Below are 19,540 nucleotides of genomic sequence, written 5' to 3' on the forward strand. Positions count from 1 at the left end.
ACACACTTAGTTCTATTTTGCACTGTCTCACTGTCACAGCACTCTACTTATCTCGGACACACTGCCAGGAATTGTGTGGGAAGGCTTTCAGTTTCCTCAGGTTTATGTGGGCTTAGCACTTCTTGGGGATCCTGTAGAACTTGGAGGATTTCAGCAGAAAGAAGCCAAAGTGTTGGCCCGAGTCTTGATCACACAGTAGTCCTGCCTAGATGAATGGGGGTTTAAATATGAGGGGACATCAAGGTGAAGCCAGCAGAGGTCCACTCAGAGGAGATCCACCCAAGCCAACTGCTCGAAATCAAAAGGATGGGCCCCATATCCAGCTGTGCCTGGTGAACCCCAGATCCAGCTGTGCCTGGTGAACCCTAGATCCAGCTGTGCCTGGTGAACCATAGATCCAGCTATGCCTGGTGAACTCCAGATCCAGTGGTGCCTGGTGAACCCTAGATCCAGCTGTGCCTGGTGAACCATAGATCCAGCTGTGCCTGGTGAACTCCAGATCCAGCTGTGCCTGGTGAACCATAGATCCAGCTGTGCCTGGTGAACCCCAGATCCAGCTGTGCCTGGTGAACCCTAGATCCAGCTGTGCCTGGTGAACCATAGATCCAGCTGTGCCTGGTGAACCATAGATCCAGCTGTGCCTGGTGAACCCTAGATCCAGCTGTGCCTGGTGAACCATAGATCCAGCTGTGCCTGGTGAACTCCAGATCCAGTGGTGCCTGATGCTATCTTGCTACATCTTTAGTAAATATTCTTTTAGTTTTATGTGTATGAATATTTTGCTTGTGTATATGTGTGTGCACCATAGGCATCTCTAGGGCCTGCGGAGGCCAGAAGAGGGTATCAGATCCTTTGGAACTGGAATTACAGATAGTTGTTACCCACAGAGTAGACTGTGGGAACGGAGCCTTAGTCTTCTTCAAGAGCAGCCAGTACTCTTAATCTCTGGTTGTTCCTTCGGGTCTTACAGACTTTATTTTCTTGGACATCAGGATGGGAAGGACTCTTTTCATGTATATTAAAATAGATGTTATTTTACTTTTTTTTCCAAGACAGAATCACACTCTATATAGCTCAGGCTGGGTTTGAACTCATGGCAGTTTCCCTGTCTCAGTCTACCCAGGTGATAAGATTACAGATGTGAGCCTGGCTTTGGCAGCAAAGTCCCCAGCCCTTCTGGATATGTGTTTTAAGGATATCAGATATATCCTTGATTTGCTTTTAATTTTCCTTTTAGTTACAACATAATTAGCTCCGTGTCACCTGTATATGTGTGTGTCACCTACATAGTCTTCCTTCTTCTCTTCTTCCCCCTCCTGCCTCCCCAGGTATCTGTCTTCACATCCTTGTGCTGAAGGTCTTGTTGAGGGAGATAATGGAGGAGACGGAGCCGCTGGAGAAGGGAGACGGACTAGTGCAGGTCTTTGGAGAGGAGCTCATGAATATTGTAGCCTGCTTCTCTAGTCCTTGGCACATCCTCTTGTATAGCCACCGCCATGTTGTGGCCCAGCAGAAGTGAATGAGTTGTCCAGATGTTGACAGGCCCAGTCTGATCCCTAGGAAGTGCATCTGGGTCTTTCCCTGAGCCCACGAGTGCAGCTTGGTTGTCTCCAGCTTGACTTGACACTCCCTTCTTAATAAAGAGTACCAAAAAAAAAAGTCTCGGCAGAGTCGCTGTGCCAGGTCCCTGTGCTGTCCTGGAATGCCAGGCATGAGTTCCCTATGAAGTAGGGCCTTATTCGCCAAGCTCCCACGGCTTGCCCGTCAGTAGTGTCTGGCACCCTGCATTGCCATTCAATACACAAAAAGTATCACTGGGCGCCCGCGCACACACTCCCACAAACTCCATCCCCCCGCCCCCATCTGTGTAAACACTCTCCACCGGGAAGCTGAAGCACAGTCGCCCTCTGCTGGGGAGATGAGGGCAGCTCGTCGGGGCGAGGACCGTGCTAGCAACCTTCCCCGGTGCACACGGGCTGTGGTGCATGACGGGAACGGAAACGCGGAACTAAAATCAGTCCTGCTTTAGTGGGGTGGGTGGTTGGGGTGAGTAACAATAAGTGAAATCACTTAGGTTGTTTTTCTCTTCTTTGTTGGGTTTGAGAGATGATGAGAGGATCAGCGGGGGAGGGGAGGGATGGGGAGAGAGAGGCAGGGGGGTGGTGGTGGAGAAAACGTGCTAACTTCTCTAATCCTACAAGACAAAGGTTTGGAGAAAGCCGCAATGAGTGACCCAGCAGAAGGAATCCAGGAATGTCGGCTGGAATCCCACTATCGATTCTAGCGCCATGCAGAGAATCTAGACTGATAGGAACATTCTTTGCCTGTCCTATGCGACATAATAACTCCAGCCAACACGGAAGAGAGAGGCTATACAAGTGAAGAAATGGCATTTTCACTTTCGTGACTATACAATCACTTCCAGGTAGCAACACGTGTCTAGCACAGCGGTTCTCTACCCGAGGGTCGCGACCCTCACCCTTTCTGCATATCAGACGTTTTTACATTGTGATTCATAACAGTGGCAAAACTGCAGCTATGAAGTAGCAATGAAATGCTTTTATGGTGTGTGTTGCGGGGGAGGTCACCTTAACATTTACGGTAGGAAGGCCGAGGATACTGCTCCAGAAGCGTGTGTTGGACTTAATTAAGTTCTGGGTACATTATTAAGAATAACCAACCAGAATCCCTACTCACCGCAGCATTAAGGCCTCATGCAGAGCTTGCTGGGAGAGGTGCTCAATAAGATTTCTTTATGTATTTATTTAGAGACAAATATTCACTATGTAGCCCAAGCTAGCCCCAAACTCATGGCAATTCTCCTGCCCCAGTTTCCTAAGTACTGGAATTATGAGTGTGTTGTCATCATGAAAAGTGGGAATTTATTGATTGAAGAAAAACTCAAGTGGGTTTGGTTAATGCCTACTACTCCAGAGGCTGAGGCAGGAGGCATGCGAGTTCAAGGCTTGCCTGGGCTACATACAGAGTGAACTCACAGTTAAGACTTGGCGTCACAATAGTAACAGTCATAATAGTAAAGGACAGGGAGTGGATCAGGTGGAGCAGGTGATTGGACACACTTGGTTCATCTGCAGCTCTGCAACAGGAAGAAAGAGCAGAGAATGGGAGAGAGGAAAGAGAGAAAAGACAGAATGAGAGAGTGAGGAAGAAAGAAAAAGGAAAAGAGGAAAGAGGAGAAAAGAGGAAAGAAAGAAGAAATGACAGACAGGAACAGGAAAAGAAAAGAGAGGGAGGAAGGAGGAAAAAGTAAGGAAGGAGGGAGGGAGAAAAGGAGAGGAAAGAGAAAGAAGTGAGAGGAAGGGAAGAAATGGAAGAGAAAAGAAAAGACAGATGGGAGAGGGAGGAAGAAAAAGGAAAAGAGAGGGGAAAGAAAGGAGAAAAGAGAGGAAAGAGAAAGAAATGAAAGAGAAGAAAGAAATGGGAGAGGAAAGAAAAGACAGACAGGAGAGGAAGAAAAAGGAAAAGAGGGGAGAAAGGAGAAAAAGAGGAAAGAGAGAAAAGAAATGAGAAAGAAAGAAGAAATAAGAGGAAAGAGAATAAATGAGAGAGAGAAGAAACGGGAGAGAAAGGAAAAGGAAAAGAGGGGGGAAAAGGAGAAAAGAGAGGAAAGAGAGAAAGAAGAAATGAGAGAGAGGGTGAAGAAAGAAAAGGGGAAGGGAGAAATTAACAGAGGAAGAAGACCCTGCTGGACACATCTTCCTTTATCTTTCCCCAGGACAGCCAAAGCTTGGTGGTGTGCTCTGTACACTGTTCATTCAAGACAGGCTCTGTCTTAAAGGTGGCCTTCGCATGGTGCTGGCCTGGGCAGTCAGGAAGGGTATTTTTAGCTTGTTTGCAGAACAGCCTCAGGAGTGTGCTGAGTCTGTGGAAGTTCTGCCCCTTAAGGAGAACTCTCTACTACTTGTGATCTCACCATTGAAAATTTCTTTAATTGTCTCCTGGTGTTCTGGGTTTTGCAGTTTTGTTTCTAAGGATACATTCTTGGGTGATGTCACAAAGTCCCCGAAGACACAGTGGGGCTGTGTTAGATCAGGAAAGACAATCTGCTGAGAACCTATCTCGAAGTGTCAAAAGGAAAAGAAGGGAGATGGGGCACTTGGGGAAGTGGCCTCTAGTTTGACTTCTGGCTTAGCAAAGGTTGTGGGGAGATAAGGCACAGGCAGTGGTTAGAAGGAGCCATCAGGGTCCTGGGAGGACAGGAGGCAGAGGGAGAGGCTGGCCTGACAGCGTGTAATCATTGCACAGTCTCCAAAGGAGATTTCAACATGGCTGAGTTTTCAGGGGTCCAGCAGAGACCTTGGTAGAGATTCTGTGGGTTCTGGGACAACTTGACTTCAGTCAGATGGTATTTGAATAATCTGGTAGAGGGAAAACAGCTACAGCAAACATAGCCACACTTAGTGATGAAACTCTCACTTTGACTGTGAGTCATGTGCAGCCTTGCCCGAGGTCAGGCTGGCCTTCAGCTCAAAAACAAGTGAGGGACTGAAGCACTTACTCAGATAGTCCATAGCCACATCTGCTGGAAGGGCCCCATCCCCAGAAACAACGGGGTTATCCTAAAGTCAGTGACAGCGCAGCGGGGGTTATCATAAAGTCACTGGTTGGAACAGTCATCTTGAATGTCTGGAGCAGAGGAGACCACAGAAAAACCTAGAATGTTAATGAGGATACACTCGAGTTGCATTATTCAATGTGGGAAACTGAGTGGCTCCCAACCCCTAAAAGGAACATTTTGCTTTCAGTCAAAATGGAAATAAAAATTGGGCCTTAAATTTGGCAAGTGATTCACTGTGTAAGTGTTTTTTAAATGCACAGCAGATAATTTTCATGGTGGAGTTTATTTGAGCTAGAAGACAGAAATGATGAAAAGCACACCTGAAGAAATTGAGATGCTATGATTAAAATTATTTACAGCTATCCCTTAATTAGTGCCCCCTTCCACCTGTGCTGGTTTACTGGGCTAGTCAGGGAAGAAAGATCTCCTCCTCCTCCCTCTCCCCCCATCCTTCCTCTCCTCTTCCCTCCTTCCCCTCTTCTCTTTATCACCTCTCCTCCCCTCCTCTGCACTCCTCCCCTCTCCTCCCCATCTCTTTGTCTCCTCCCCTCCTCTCATCTCCCTCCCTTCCTCCCCTTCTCATCCTTCTCTTCCTCTTCATTCTTTCCTTCCTCCCTCTCTTTCTCCTCCTTTTCCAACCCCACCTCTCCTCTCTTCTTCATTTATTCATTTGAACCGCACATGGTTTACCTGCATTTAGTAGAAAAATACAGGTTCCAGCAGCTTGGGGAAGACTGGTCTTGGTTCTCTGGAGGCAGATGACAGTGCAAGGCCAGGCTTTGAGGCCATTCCTTTATGTGCCATGTCACAGGAAGGGGGACATGCCTAATCTACTGGCTTGTAGTCACCTACACAAGGCTCACCTTCACCTTTAAGGTAGTTTTTGGGAAGCTCCCTACCAACTACTTCTGGCATCTCATTGGCTAGAGGACTCTTAAATGGCACTCTTATTTGTAAAGGAGGTTGTGACATGTAGTTTTAAATTCCTTCCACATAACAATTGCTACTCTCTAACCAAAAAGGAAGGGAGTCAGGATACAGCTAGGTGTCTGGTAGACTTTACCACTTTGAAAAGCCTTAATATAAATCAGGTAGAATATATATATATATATATATATATATATATATATATATATACACACACACATACATATATATACACATACATACATATATATAATATGTATATATGTACATGCATATATATTTAAATATATATTTTTATTAGATATTTTCTTTATTTACATGTCATATGATTTCTCCTTTCCCAGCTTCCCCTCCAAAAAACAAACAAACAAAAACAAGAACAAACCACTGTTGCCTCCCCCTCCCCATGCTTGCCACCCCTAGAATCTATTTTTAACTTAGTTTTGTAAAGAGAAAACTCTTATTTTTATTTGTGTGTGTGTGTGTGTGTGTGTGTGTGTGTGTGTCTGCATGTCTACCACCTGCAGCTGGTGCTGGACGATGCTAGAAGAGGGGCCAGATCTCCTGGAGCTAAAGCTACACATGGTTATGAGCTGCCTGATGTGGGTGCCGGGAACTGAACTCTGGTCTTCTCCAAGAGCAACAAGCATTCTCTTAACTGCGAATCACCTCTCCAGCCCCAGCCAAATACATTTAGTTATTCATTTTAGCAGATTTTATTCATAACTAATTGTCACATTGTAAAACAAGGATTATATATATTACATGCATATCAAGGATAGCAGTTGAGGGGAGATGCATGTGTTCCTTCTGGGCGTGTGTGCTTTCTAAGAACGTAAGCAGTGCAGGGCAGTCGCAGCATTCCTCTGGAGGATTTCAAAGGACAGAGGCATGCTTGTCTGCCAGGAGCTGTCTTCCTCAATTGGAATCTGAGCTGAAGTAGCATTGCCTTCAGCTTAAACGTGCTGTCCAGAGAAAGTCCAGCTTCATTAGCACTCTGAGGAGAGACTTACTGGGCCCCAGGAAAGCCCCCTCAGAATGGCGCAAGACCACTTTGATTGAAGTGACTCCAACACCCATGGCAGTGGCGGTGGTGTCGGCTTGGAGCTTGTGCTCGGGTCAGAAGCAGCATCTTTGCCAGTCAGCAGTGATGAGTACAGGGAGAAGGGATGCGGATGAAGGAAGAGTTAGGGGCGGGGCTTAGCGCTTAGGTCTCCGAAGCTGTAGTCTGTGCGTGGGGACTTGTAACTGCCTTCAGGCCTTCCGGGCCAGGCAGTCAGGTTGCTCGTGTGTGAAATGGGTGGGACAACACGGAGAGCACAGAAGACTGCAAGGTGCCCTCCCCTCCCCTCAACCTCTTGGTTATAGCTGAAGCTGAAGACACAGTGCTCTTTCAGGAAAGCCTGGTGTCTGCATTTTGCTATGATAGCTGATTTGATAAATATGGATAAAATGTATAATGCTCGGTCAATCGAATACTGAATAAAGGGGGTCACGACGGACACCTTGGCTTTGGGGACAACAGAATACTGACTAGTCAGGGGAGGACTTGTGTACCTCTCTTCCTCCTCCATCTCTTCCCCTTCCTTCACTTCCTCCTCCATTTTCTCTCTCCTCACTCTTTCTTTTCCATCATTTTCCTCTTTCTTCCCTCTCCACCTTCCTCTTCCTCTTGGTCTCATTATCTTTCTCTTTTTCCTCCTTTTCTTTCCCTTCTTCCACCTCCACTGTATTCTTCCTTCACTACTCTAAGTGTCTCCCTCCTCCTCTCTCCTTCCTCCCTTCTCCTCCCTCCTCCCCCTCCTTCTTCTCCCTCCTCCTCCTCTTTCTACTTCTCTACCCCTCCTGTCACAGTATCGATGGCAAGAGTGTTCTAGAATGGAGGAGTGCCCCGTAGGCATGCAAGGCCGCCACTTAGGATGCTCTGGGATGGATACAATTCAGGGAGGGCCGTGAGGATGGAAGGGTTGCATTCTGCAGCAACCCCTCAGGCAGACTTATAAGGTTGGCTTCTGATTCTCAGAGCACAATTCAGAAGAGGAAGGTTTCGAGAAGGAAGTGAGTTTGTCTGAGATAGAAGCTACGTCTAACTTCTTGGCAGCAGAGCCACCGTATTTAGTGTGATTAACCACGTGGGATTAAGTTTTCTTTTAAATTTATTTTCAACTCTTAAGGAAACATGAACTTACAGATTTGCAGCTCTTCTGGGGAAAAAAAAAGAACTCTTAAGAATATTAGGCATAGGGGGCTGGAGAGATGGCTCAGCAGTAAAGAGCACTCTCTGCTCTCCCACAGGTCCTGAGTTCAATTCACAGCAACCACATGGTGGTTAACAGCCATCTTTAATAGATTCTGATGCCCTCTTCTGGTGTGTCTGATGACACTTATAGTGTATGCATATAAATAAAATAAATAAATCTTAAAAAAGAAAAAAAAAAGAATATTAGGCATAGAGTTCTGGATCCTAAGAGTGTCATCAGAGCTGGAGCTGTGTGTGGAATCCTGCCTGGTGCTGAAGGGACAGGGTTCATGCCCCTGGGGTTTTACTTATCAATTTTTCATCGTTGTTTTGAAACTGGGTCTTATGTGGTCCAGGCTGGCCTTGAACTCCTCATCTCCCAGCCTCTACCTCACAGGTTCTGGGATTCCTTGGTTCCTAAAAGTATCTCCACCAAGCTCCCCGAGGTTATGGATGTGAGAACCAGGAGAGTCTATACACTTGCTCAGGCAGAGGGAGGAGATCTGAATCCCAGACAGCGACTGCCACTCGGGGCAGAAGGACTTAGGAAAGATGGACAGGAGAGTGGAAACACCGTAGAAGCAAGAAAACAAGACAGGAAGCCGGTTGTCCAGTGCTGCTCGAGAGCAGAGGGACGAGAGTGCATTTCACTACTGCATCCGTCCGTCCGTCTGTCCGTCCATGGGGGAGGACTGGGGTGTCAGCGCCTGTTCCCGAAGGGACAATGCTTTGCCACAATGGCCTTAGGAGTGGTTCTCAGTATCTGGCCTAGAGAAAGGAGCATCCCACCGGTAAATGGTGTCCTTCTGCGCTTCACTGTTTGTTAAAGTGAAGGAGAAATATTCGTCCAAAGAGTTTTAGATAAGTGAGCCCAGTTCATCTGTGCTGGGGAGGCCCGGGGAACAGTTAAAAAGACCCCAACACACACCCAAGGCAAGCAAGCAAAGTCCAGCATGCTGGGTCTCCCATTACCAAAATAGAGGGATAATCAAGTGAGTTCACCGACTCGATTTAAAGTACCTTGGAATTCCGGGCGTAGATGAGCTTTAGCTTAATCTATCTCTAGGCATTCCTGAACCGTTATGGGGCATGAAGGCTGGAGCCTGGGTTTTGTTTTGTTTGTTTTGTTTTTCTACTAGTAATCGACTTGCTCGAGCTTGCCTGGACTTGCCCAGTTCTCAGGCCCAGTCTTCTGAACGGCCCGTTTGAAGTCTGCCATGGAATGGGCCTAGCCTTCTCACTTTCCTCCAGCTCCAACAGGGGGAGGAGGACACCAGACACTCCAAGAGCGGGTGGGGTGGGGTGGGGGGGGTCGAGTGGGGGGAGGGGTGTGTGTGTGTGTGTAAATGGTGTGCCCCGGTCTTTCAGTATTTCGTTATTTTAATTAGGAAAATGCTTTTCTGTATCACATTACTTGTGAAACCGGTAGCTGATTCGGGGCACAGGACAATGGATTTGGTGTTTTGCAAGGACTGTTTCAGAATAGAGAGGAGTGGGGGGAAGGGCGGGTACAGTGAGGAGTGGGGGTGGGGCAGGGTTGGAGGGAGGGAGGGGGAGAGAGAGAGAGAAAGAGAGAGAGAGAGAGAGAGAGAGGAAGAGGAAGGACCAGACAGGCTAGGGTGCGGCTGAGAGGAGGTGCTGGGAACTTCTTGAGTTGTGCAGCAATAAACTTGAATGTGCGTGTATCTTTGTGATGTATGACCGGGAGCAGTAAGCTGGCTCCTATGGTCCTTCTAAATCAGTGTTTGGGGATTCCATACTGTTCCACAGGGGCTGCGCATTCCCATCCGAGAGCAGGAGGGCTCCTCTCTCCCCACATCCTCGCCAGCGTTCCTTGTTTCTGTGATGGCATGGGGGTGAGATGAAATCTCTCTCGGTGTTGGTTTGAGAAACAGTGAAAAAGCTCAACCCCAGGACATTTTGCCGTCTTGAAAGACAATGCCTCCATCAGTAGCCGTGGAACCCATCTCTAAGTTCGGGTCGCTCTTGCAGTTCGCACCCGGCTCTTCAGACGTAGGCGACATTGGTGGGAAAGCAAGATGGTTTGCTGAGATGGACACAGTCTCCACAGAAAGGCTCACGTAGGGCAAAGGCTGATTGACTACAGAGTTCGGGAAGGCCCGTGGAGGAGCTAGGGTTAGATGTCTATGGACCAGACAAGGAGTTATTTAAAAAAAAAAAAAATTAATGTTTTCAAATTGTCAAACCTTTAAACCAACAGCAAGCTCTCTGCCACTGGGCCAAATCCCCAGCCCTGGTTTCTTGAGATGGAATCTTTGTGCACTAGACTGGCCTAGAACTCATGGTCCTCCTGTTCCAGCCTCCCAGCTGCTGGGATGAACCCACTATAATCAGCTTTCCTAAAGTTTTAGTCATGGGAAGTGGGGGAGAATACACTTTAAAGTACGAGTAGATCTGAGAGCAGGAACCTGGCAATGCCAAAGAGCCCGAGTTACAGGTAGTTAACATGGGTGTTGGGAACTGACCCCAGGTCCTTGAGAAGAGCAGTGTGTACTCTCAACCACTGAACAGGTCCATCTCCCCAGTCCTCACATCATTAAAAAGAGGTACCGTAAAGCAATGCAATTGTGTTCAAGCATGCAAACAAAGCAGACTGTATGCATAAGAAAGAGAAGGTTTCTTCTCTTTCGTCCACGTTGGTTTTATCTGGGTGACAAGAAATCAGTATTTTTATTTTTCATATTTTTGTTGACAGTGATTTTCTATCAAAAACTATTTCTTTTAGAGTTCCCCTGAGGAGCTGTTTTTAAAGCCGTGCTCTGAAAATCATTGAAGGAGCAGAGCCATACTCCTGTATGGCGGTAGGGCAAGCAGGCCCTCTGCAGGCCGACCCTGGACTTGGGAGCCTCCCTCCCGGACTCCCCTACTTTTCTCCCACCCCTTCCTCCTGTGCTCAAGTATCAAATGTCAGGCTTCAGTGTAGCTAGAAGGTTCTAGAATGATTACGTTTCCCAAGGCTGAATAGCTTCCCTGTTTGACTCTTTCTCTTCCCTGAAGGGGTTGTTGTGTGTTCTGGAGTCTGTGAGATGCCTTTGTGATGCCAGGAGATTCCGGTCGGAGGATCCAAGTTCAAACCCTGCCTGAGCTACAGAGTGACTTTAAGGACTTCTGTGCAATTCAGTGAGACCCAGTCTACAAGTAAAAAGACGGCTGTGGGTGTAAGTCAGTGAGTGGTTTACTCCCTAGAGGTAGGGAGGAGGAGAAGAGAGGAGGAGGAAGGAAGGGAAGGGGCTGACAAGAAGAGAGAAGAGGAAGGGAGGGGAGGGGAGTGAAGGGAAGAGAGGAAAGGGGAGAAGAGAAGAGAGAAAGTGTGCTAATGGTCCGGCCACAGAGTGATGGATGGCCTTTAGTGGTACTGAGCTGTCATCCTTGACTTGACACAACCTAGAATCTGGGAAGAGAGTCCCAGGGAGGGAACACCCGCACTGGCTGACCTGTGGGCGTGCCTGTGGGAGATTGTCGTGATTAAGTTCACCGATACAGGAAGTTCCAGCCCACTACAAATGGCTTCGTTCTGTAGCCAAGAGATCCTAACTATAGAAGGTTGGAGAGACCGAGAAACCAGGCCGAGCAGGAACAAGCCGGTGGGCACGCCCACGCTCTTTCCCTCTGGGCCTGCTGGTGGGTGTGCTGTGTTGAGGTGTTTGAACTCGCGCCTTGACTTCCCAGCTGTGAAGGATTGTAACTGGAATTGTGAGCAGGAACCAGGCCGAGCAGGAACAAGCCGGTGGGTACGCCCACGCTCGCTCTTTCCCTCTGGTCCTGCTGGTGGGTGTGCTTGAACTCGCGCCTTGACTTCCCAGCTGTGAAGGATTGTAACTGGAATGGTGAGCTTTAGTCCTTTACTTCTCTATGTTGGTTTTTGTCAAGATATTTTATCACAGTAACAGAAATAAAACCAGGACACTTGGTCTCCTCGGGTGTCACTGAAGAGTTACAAAACAGGCTGAGGCAACGGATTTTCTCCTCCCTCTCCCCCTCCCCTCCCCTCCCCCTCCCTCCTCTCTCCTTCCCTCATGCCCCCTCTCCCCGTCTTTGCCTCTCCTCTCCTCTCTCTCCCTCTGTCTCTCTACACCCCTTTCTTTCTCCTGTCTCCTAAATGGCTGGAGGCCATATGCTAACTCATTGTTGAACTTTAAACACCTATTCAGGAAATCTTTTTTCTTAACAGTTCTGTGGCTCCCAGCGAGTTCTGAACTTTTTTGTCCTATGTTGTCTCATGGGTGCAGAGAGGATGACCATCTGTCACCTCACCGGAATCCTCTGCAGATTAAGTGGAGTGTGGCATGCCACGATCACTGAAGTGGTGGTTTAGACTCTCGGCCTCACGAGCTCACTTCCCCTCACCCTATCTTAATGACCAAGTCTGCATTTCCTTAAAACGGCAAAGGCCCCAGCTCCAGGTTGCCCCCAGTGGAGCCAGGAGGCAGTGCACCCAGCTCCAGACTGCCCCCAGTGGAGGCAGGAGGCAGCGCACCCAGCTCCAGACTGCCCCCAGTGGAGGCAGGAGGCAGCGCACCCAGCTCCAGACTGCCCCCAGTGGAGGCAGGAGGCAGGGCGCCTGTGCGGTGCTGGTGCTTACTGACTTGTGTTGGTTGTATTGTGAAGTGCTTGAATCCTCCTTAGGGCGGAAGTCCACACTTCAGGTAAACTTTTTGAGTTGGAGCCCCGGATTCCACTATCCCACTGTGGAAGGAGGGAATCGACTCTGGAAAGCCGTCCTCTGCCTTTCACAGGTTATACACATGCACACGTGCGCGCACACACACACGCACACACACAAAGGCAGGGGAGAGAGATCAAAGGGCCTTCTCTATGCTAAGTACTTACATAAATGTGATGTGATTAATGTCAAACAAACTGAAGGCATTATGCAAAAATGAAGGGAGATGGGATGTGCTGTGCCATTTAGCATGTCCTCCACCAGATTTAAAGAAAGCTATCATGCTGGCTGAAGAGATGGTTTAGAGCACTTTCTACTTTTGTAGAAGGCTTGAGTTCAGTCCCCTGCATCCAGATCTGGCTGCTCACAACCACCTATCCCTCCAGCTCCAATAGATCCCAGGCCCTCCTTCCGCCTCCACCGACAACCACGTGCACATCGGTGTATCCCCTCAAAACATCCACATCCGTATCCACCCACATCTCACACATACACAAACATATACATACTCCATACACACACACACACACACACACACACACACACAGTTTCATACTTAAAAAGAAAGGTAAAGATTTGGGACTGGTGTGATGGCTCAGCCGGTAAGAGCACTGACTGCTCTTCCAAAGGTCCTGAGTTCAAATCCCAGCAACCACATGGTGGCTCACAACCACCCATAATGAGATCTGAGCATCTGAAGACGGCTACAGTGTACTTATTTATAATAATAAATAAGATCTTTGGGCCAGAGTGAGTGGGGCCGACCGGAGTGAGCAGAGGTCCTTAAAAAAAAAAAAAAAAAAAAAAAGGTCGCCGGGTGGTGGTGGCGCAGGCCTTTAATCCCAGCACTTGGGAGGCAGAGGCAGGCAGATTTCTGGTCTACAGGGTGAGTTCCAGGATAGCCAGGGCTACACAGAGAAACCCTGTCTCGATAAAACAAACAACAAACAAAAAGGTCAATTCCCAACAACCAGATGAAGGCTCATAACTATCTGTACAGCTACAGTGTGTACTCATATACATAAAATAAATAAATAAATCTTTAAAAAAAATAAAAATAAAAAGGTGAAGATTCATCCAGACAGCATATTTGGTTTAAAACACTGCAGTACCAAATTTGTGCTCAGACCCAATGCTGTTCGCATGTAGAGTTCAGGTCTTCCCTGCCCCCATGGTGACCCTGTTTCAATAATCATAACTGTCCCACTTCACAGACAGGACATGGAGATAGGGCGCTTTGTATCAAGCCCAGTGTGATGAAGCTAGTGTGACGGACTCTGGATGTCCCCAGGGGTCTCACGCCCTGCTGGCTGGGTGGGCCTTCTCTCAGGCTTCTCCTAACATTTGGCCTCTGCTGTGAGTGCCTCCCATGACATGGGGACCAATTCTCTGTCCCTACAGCCAGATCCTCCATCGACAGTGAGTCAGCGGAAGGGTAAACTAATGAATTCCTTTTCTTCTAACAGGAGCCAGAAACCAGGCTGCCCACCGCGTCTTCTGACAGGACTGCTGTAGACTTTTCCTGTGTGTCCATAATTGCAAACTGAAGTAGGGGACAGCACAGGCTGAGGAGGCAGCGGTGGAAACAGGAAGTTACTGCTCCCTGGGAGTGGTAACTGCTTCATGTTCAGCCGGACACAGGCTCACTCCCAGATTGACTCATTATGTGTAAATACTCATACATGGTAAATACTCATGACTACATCTGCAACCGCTTCCCCAGCCCTCTTCATTACTAAACGCCAAGGGCACACTCTGAGTGAGTCACCCTGGGATGCAGAGCTTTCCTTGGGTTCTCATCCTCAACCTGAATGTTTCTCTTTCTCCAGGAGCCTCTGACGCTGCCCTGTGTGCCCCACCCCGCCCTATTTCTTCCATCAGAGCCATGGCACGCTCACATTCTAACCCACTCTTGTCTCCCTCTGAAGATCTGACATCTGACCAGCGAGGTGTGGGAGGGTGGTGAGGTGCTTAACATGGGGACGAGAGTTTGATTTTAAGAACCAGAATAGAGGGAAAAATCAGATGTGACAGCATGGACCTGTAATTGCAGGCCTGGGGAGGTTGGGATGGGCGTGTGCCTGGGGCTCACTAGCTGCTCAACCAGCCTAGTGGAATTGGCAAATTCCAAGTCCTAGTAAAAAAAAGCCCTTATCAAACAAATAACAGTAACAACAACACTACACATGAAGTCCGTGGCGCTTGAGGAATGACTCACTCAAAGCTGCCAAAGTCTGAGAGTGTGTGCACAGAGAGAGAGAGAGAGAGAGAGAGAGAGAGAGAGAGAGAGAGAGAGAGAGGGAGGGGAGGGAGAAGGGAAGTAGGAGGAGGGGAGAGAGGAGAGGAGGAAGAGTTGAGCTTGGTATGACTTCCTCTCCTGTATTGTGTGCTCCAGGCCACCAGGAGCTCACACTTGGCTCTCTGGCACAGCGCTGGACTGACACTGGCATCCAGCAGGTGTGCCTCCCTCTGTGGTTTTTGAACAAACACCGGTGCATTAGCATGTCTATTGTCCTGTAGTATGTTCTTACAGTCTAATGCCAGAAACAACCTTGTCCTGGTTTTATTTCTACTGCTGTGATAAAGACCAAGGCCAGAAGCAACTGGGGAGGAAAGGGCTGATTTCAGCTTACATATTCAGGCAATGTTCTGTCACCAAGGGAAGTCAGGGCAGGAGCTCAAGGCAGGCACTGAACAGAGGCAGGTGGAGGCCCGCTGCCTCCTGGCTTGCTGTCCATGGTTTGTTGAGCCTGCTTCCTGGTAGCCCATCTCTTCATGTAAGTGTGCTTGACTTCTGAATGTTCAAAAGTCTTTCCAAGGAGCCTTTGATTGCTAACTAAAGGGGACCATGCTTCACTCTGCATTACCTTTCTGCTATCTTCCTTCCATCTGTCTATCTTTGTCTTCTATCAATTATCTATCCATTGATCTACCCATCAACTGTTATTTGTCATCTATCATCTACATATCAACTATACGCCCACCATCTGTCTATCGTTTATCTATCCATTCATCTACCCATCATTTATCTTTCCATCCATCCACTTATCATTCAAGCATCTCTATTCTATCTATCCACCCAGAGACAGGGTCTTTTTATGAAGCTCAGCCTGACCTAGAACTTCAGGTCCGCTTTCCTCTTCCTCTCAGATTTGGGGGTTGCAGTTAAGTGTCACCAAGCCTGGCTTCTCTGCCTGTCTTTGGATAGCATCTCTCTTTTGTTTGTTTGTTTGTTTGTTTCTGTGCTTTAATTTTAACTTGGAACATTCCCATTTCTTGATGCTGTATGGAGTCCTTCACTGATTTTTGTCTTTAGTGACTTACACACCCTTTGAAGGTATGTAATTGCCTCTCTGTGAGAGCAACCAGAACAGGTTTCATATGCGGTGGAGTCTCCATATGTGTTGGATGGGTGAGGGGAAGGGTGGATAAGCAAGAGGACATGTGGCTGAGAGGTGGTGTCTCTGTGGGCTACGTTGCTTTTGTTTTCTTTTTCATGACTTTCTGTTATCATATTTAGTACTTTCAGTTTCTGCTTTGTGGATGTCATGTGCTTTTATTTTCCCACATACCTGACAGATACTTGGTTTCTCAATTTTTAACCTCTCTTCCTTTTCAGTAAATGAAGTTAAATATAAAAATTTGCCTTTAAGTGTGTCTTTAGGCGAATCTGTTTTGCTATGGCAAAGGTTCATTCTGACAAAATGCTTGTGTGTGCACTATGGTGCATGATGGAGATCAGAGACAGTCTTGGTCCTAGACTTCCACCTTGTGTGAGATAGGGTCTTGTTGCAGCAGCGTGCCCCAGGTTCGCTAGCCTGCCAACTTCTACCAACTCTTCAGGAAGGTTGTCAAGTACCAGAAAGACCCACACCAATCTGAGGTCTACAGTGAGCCTGACTTCGATGGGGAGGCTCAAGAACATTTCAACAGGGAAGTGGCAGGATCGCTCCCACGACTTGTTTCTCCATGTCCCCTTCTAGATGGCTGATCTGTCAGTTTTCTTCAGTTGGGTTTTCTTTTTGTTTTTTGTTTTTGGTGTCAATTTAAATCGTTTTATTATCCCATGTTACTTGTTTTGGGTCCCTGTGGAACAATGCTACACCCTCTTCTTGGACTGACTTAAACCACCTCTTCAGTGGTGGGGCCTGAAGAGGCACCATGAGACGGCGGAGCTCCCCCACCAGGCATGATTACTTCAGGCATGCCAGCACTCTTGTACAGCTTGGTATTGATAGGGTTGCAGACCTTCTCCAGTTCTTTCTGCTGATGCTCAAACTCTTCCTTCTCTGCAGTCTGGTTCTCATCCAGCCGGTTGATGATTTCATTGCACTTGTCAAGAATCTTCTGTTTGTCCTCATCGTTGCTCTTGCCTTGAAGTTTCTCATCTTCAACAGTTGCTTTCATGTTGAAGGCATAAGACTCCTGTGAGTTTTTGGAGGAAACCTTATCTCTCTGCTTCTCACCCTCAGCTTTGTACTTCTCAGCTTCTTGGACCATGTGCTCAATATCCTCCTTACTCAAGCGGCCCTCGTCATTGGTGATGGTGACCTTGGTCTCCTTTCCTGTGTTCTTATCTACAGCAGAGACATGGAGGATGCCATTGGCATCGATGTCAAAAGAAACATCAGTCTGAGGGACCCCACGGGGTGCTGGAGGTCCGCCTGTGGGACCCCACGGGGTGCTGGAGGTCCGCCTGTGGGACCCCACGGGGCGCTGGAGGTACGCCTGTGGGACCCCATGGGGTGCTGGAGGTACGCCTGTGAGTTTCAACTTCCCAAGCAGGCTGTTGTCCTTGGGCATGGCCCTTTCACCTTTCTACACCTGAATGAGCACACCTGGCTGGTTGTCAGAGCAGTTGGTGAAGGTCTGTGTCTGCCTGGTGGGAATGGTGGTTTTTCGCTTGATGAGGACAGTCACGACTCCACCAGCAGTTTCAATACCAAGGGTAAGAGGAGTGATATCCAAGAGCAGCAAATCCTGGACATCCTCAGACTTGTCTCCAGAGAGAATGGCCGCCTGGATAGCTGCACCACAGGCAACAGCTTCATCCGAGTTAATGCTCTTATTCAGTTCTTTTCTGTTAAAGAAGTCTTGCATCATTTTCTGAATCTTGGGGATTCTGGTAGAACCATCCACCAAGGTAGTATCATGCATCTGTGACTTGTCTACTTTGGCATCTTGAAGGGCCTTCCCTACAGGGTCCAGTGTGCCATGGAACAGGTCAGCATTCAATTCCTCAAATCGAGCCCCGGTAATGGAAGTATAAAAGCCTATTCCCTCATAGAGAGAATCAGTCTCAATACTGGTCGGGTGCTGGAGGAGAGGGTGCGTTTGGTCCGCTCACAGGCAGCGCAGAGAAGGCCGGCAGGGCTCTTGTTCTCGCTCATGTCCTTCTTGTGGGTTTTGCTTAAACTCAGCAATAAAATGCTCGACCATGACCATTTGGTTGTCAATGTCTTCTCCACTCAAGTGGGTGTCTCCAGCTGTTGATTTGACTTCAAAAATTTCATCCTCAACGGTGAGGATTGAGACATCAAAAGTGCCACCTCCCAAGTTAAAACTCAGCACATTCCTGTCAGCTCCGACCTTCTTATCTAAGCCCTAAGCAATAGCAGGAGCAGTTGGCTCATTGATAATTCGAAGCACATTGAGGCCAGCCATAGTTCCAGCATCTTTTGTTGCCTGCCGCTTAGAGTCATTGAAGTAAGCTGGCACTGTGACCATGGCATTGGTGACAGTCTCTCCGAGGTATGCTTCTGTACTGTCCTTCATCTTTGTCAGACCACTGAGGACACCCCTCTGGGTAGAAACTTTTTGTGTCCCCTTTGTATTCCACTTGGTCCTTGGGCCTGCCTGCATCACATCACCATGAAGGCCAGTGCTTCATATCAGACTGGACAACAGCATCATCAAACCTACATCCAAGCAGACATTTGGCATCAAAAACTGTGTTGATGGGGTTCATTGCAACCTGATTCTTGGCCACATCCCCAATTAATTGCTCTGTGTCAGTGAAAGCAGCATAGCTCGGTGTGGTGCGGTTGCCCCGGTCATTGGCAATTATTTCCACCTTTCCGTGCTGGAAGCCACCCACCCAGGAGTAGGTAGTGCCAAGATTAATGCCGACGGCAGGTCCCTTGGACATGGTTGCTTGCGTGCAGGTCCGGCTATGCTGATGATGAGACCACACAAATGCCCGAGAGCTGCCTCCACGTTCTGGGCTTTTTGTTTTGTAACTAAAGGGCTGTTAGCAGGATCTGGTGCCTACCTGTATCTGCCTCCCATCTCACTGGAGTGCTGGGATTACAGACACACACTAGTTTCATGGTGGCATTGTGGGTCCAGACTCAAGTCCTTGGGTTTACACAGCAAATACATTATCCACTGAGCCGTACCCTGGGTTTCTTTTTACCACTGGAATTTGGTTTTGAAGCTGTGAGAGTTTTCAGAGTCATTTTCCTTCATTTCCAACTACTTAGACATGTTCTCTTCTGCTAAGGTTTTTTTTTTTTTTTTTTTTTCCACTGTGGTCAGGAACTGGCATTGGAGATTCCGGAGGTCAAGTATAAGCTATGTTGATCCAAGGCTCTTTGTTCTTACTGGCTGTCTTGTTATCAGTCACAGAGAGTGTTGGAGAACCTGCCTCTGTCTGTGCATATCTTGATTTTTGCCTTTTAGATTTGGCAGCTTCTGCTACTTGCATGTTGTACTGACTGGTTTTGTGTGTCAGCTTGACACAGGCTGGAGTTATCACAGAGAAGGGAGCTTCAGTTGGGGAAGTGCCTCCATGAGATCCAGCTGTGGGGCATTTTCTCAATTAGTGATCAAGGGGGTAGGGCCCATTGTGGGTGGTGCCATCCCTGGGCTGGAGGTCTTGGGTTCTATAAGAGAGCAGGCTGAGCAAGCCAGGGGAAGCAAGCCAGTAAGGAACATCCCTCCATGGCCTCTGCATCAGCTCCTGCTTCCTGACCTGCTTGAGTTCCAGTCCTGACTTCCTTGGTGATAAACAGCAGTGTGGAAGTAAGCTGAATAAACCCTTTCCTCCCCAACTTGCTTCATGGTCATGATGTTTGTGCAGGAATAGAAACCCTGACTAAGACACATGTTG

At 48.0% G+C, this 19,540-nt stretch overlaps 1 long non-coding RNA gene and 1 pseudogene across 4 annotated transcripts; one reads left to right on the forward strand and one right to left on the reverse strand.

The window, feature by feature from the left end:
• The first annotated feature begins 2,324 nt into the window (after window positions 1–2,324).
• Window positions 2,325–14,140, forward strand: LOC116091460. 4 transcript variants are annotated; one of them, XR_004119044.1, is made up of 4 exons: window positions 2,325–2,425; window positions 10,764–10,932; window positions 11,436–11,593; window positions 13,896–14,140. It is a non-coding gene; the product is annotated as an uncharacterized LOC116091460 (long non-coding RNA). The 4 variants fall into 4 exon arrangements; XR_004119043.1 differs by having other exon boundaries at window positions 10,764–10,924; XR_004119045.1 differs by lacking the exon at window positions 11,436–11,593 and having other exon boundaries at window positions 10,764–10,924.
• Window positions 14,141–16,551: 2,411 nt separating this feature from the next.
• On the reverse strand, window positions 16,552–18,577 carry LOC116091838 (annotated as a pseudogene).
• Between the last annotated feature and the right edge of the window lie 963 nt (window positions 18,578–19,540).

Source organism: Mastomys coucha, unplaced genomic scaffold (genome assembly GCF_008632895.1).
Source record: "Mastomys coucha isolate ucsf_1 unplaced genomic scaffold, UCSF_Mcou_1 pScaffold15, whole genome shotgun sequence".
NCBI lineage: Eukaryota > Metazoa > Chordata > Mammalia > Rodentia > Muridae > Mastomys > Mastomys coucha.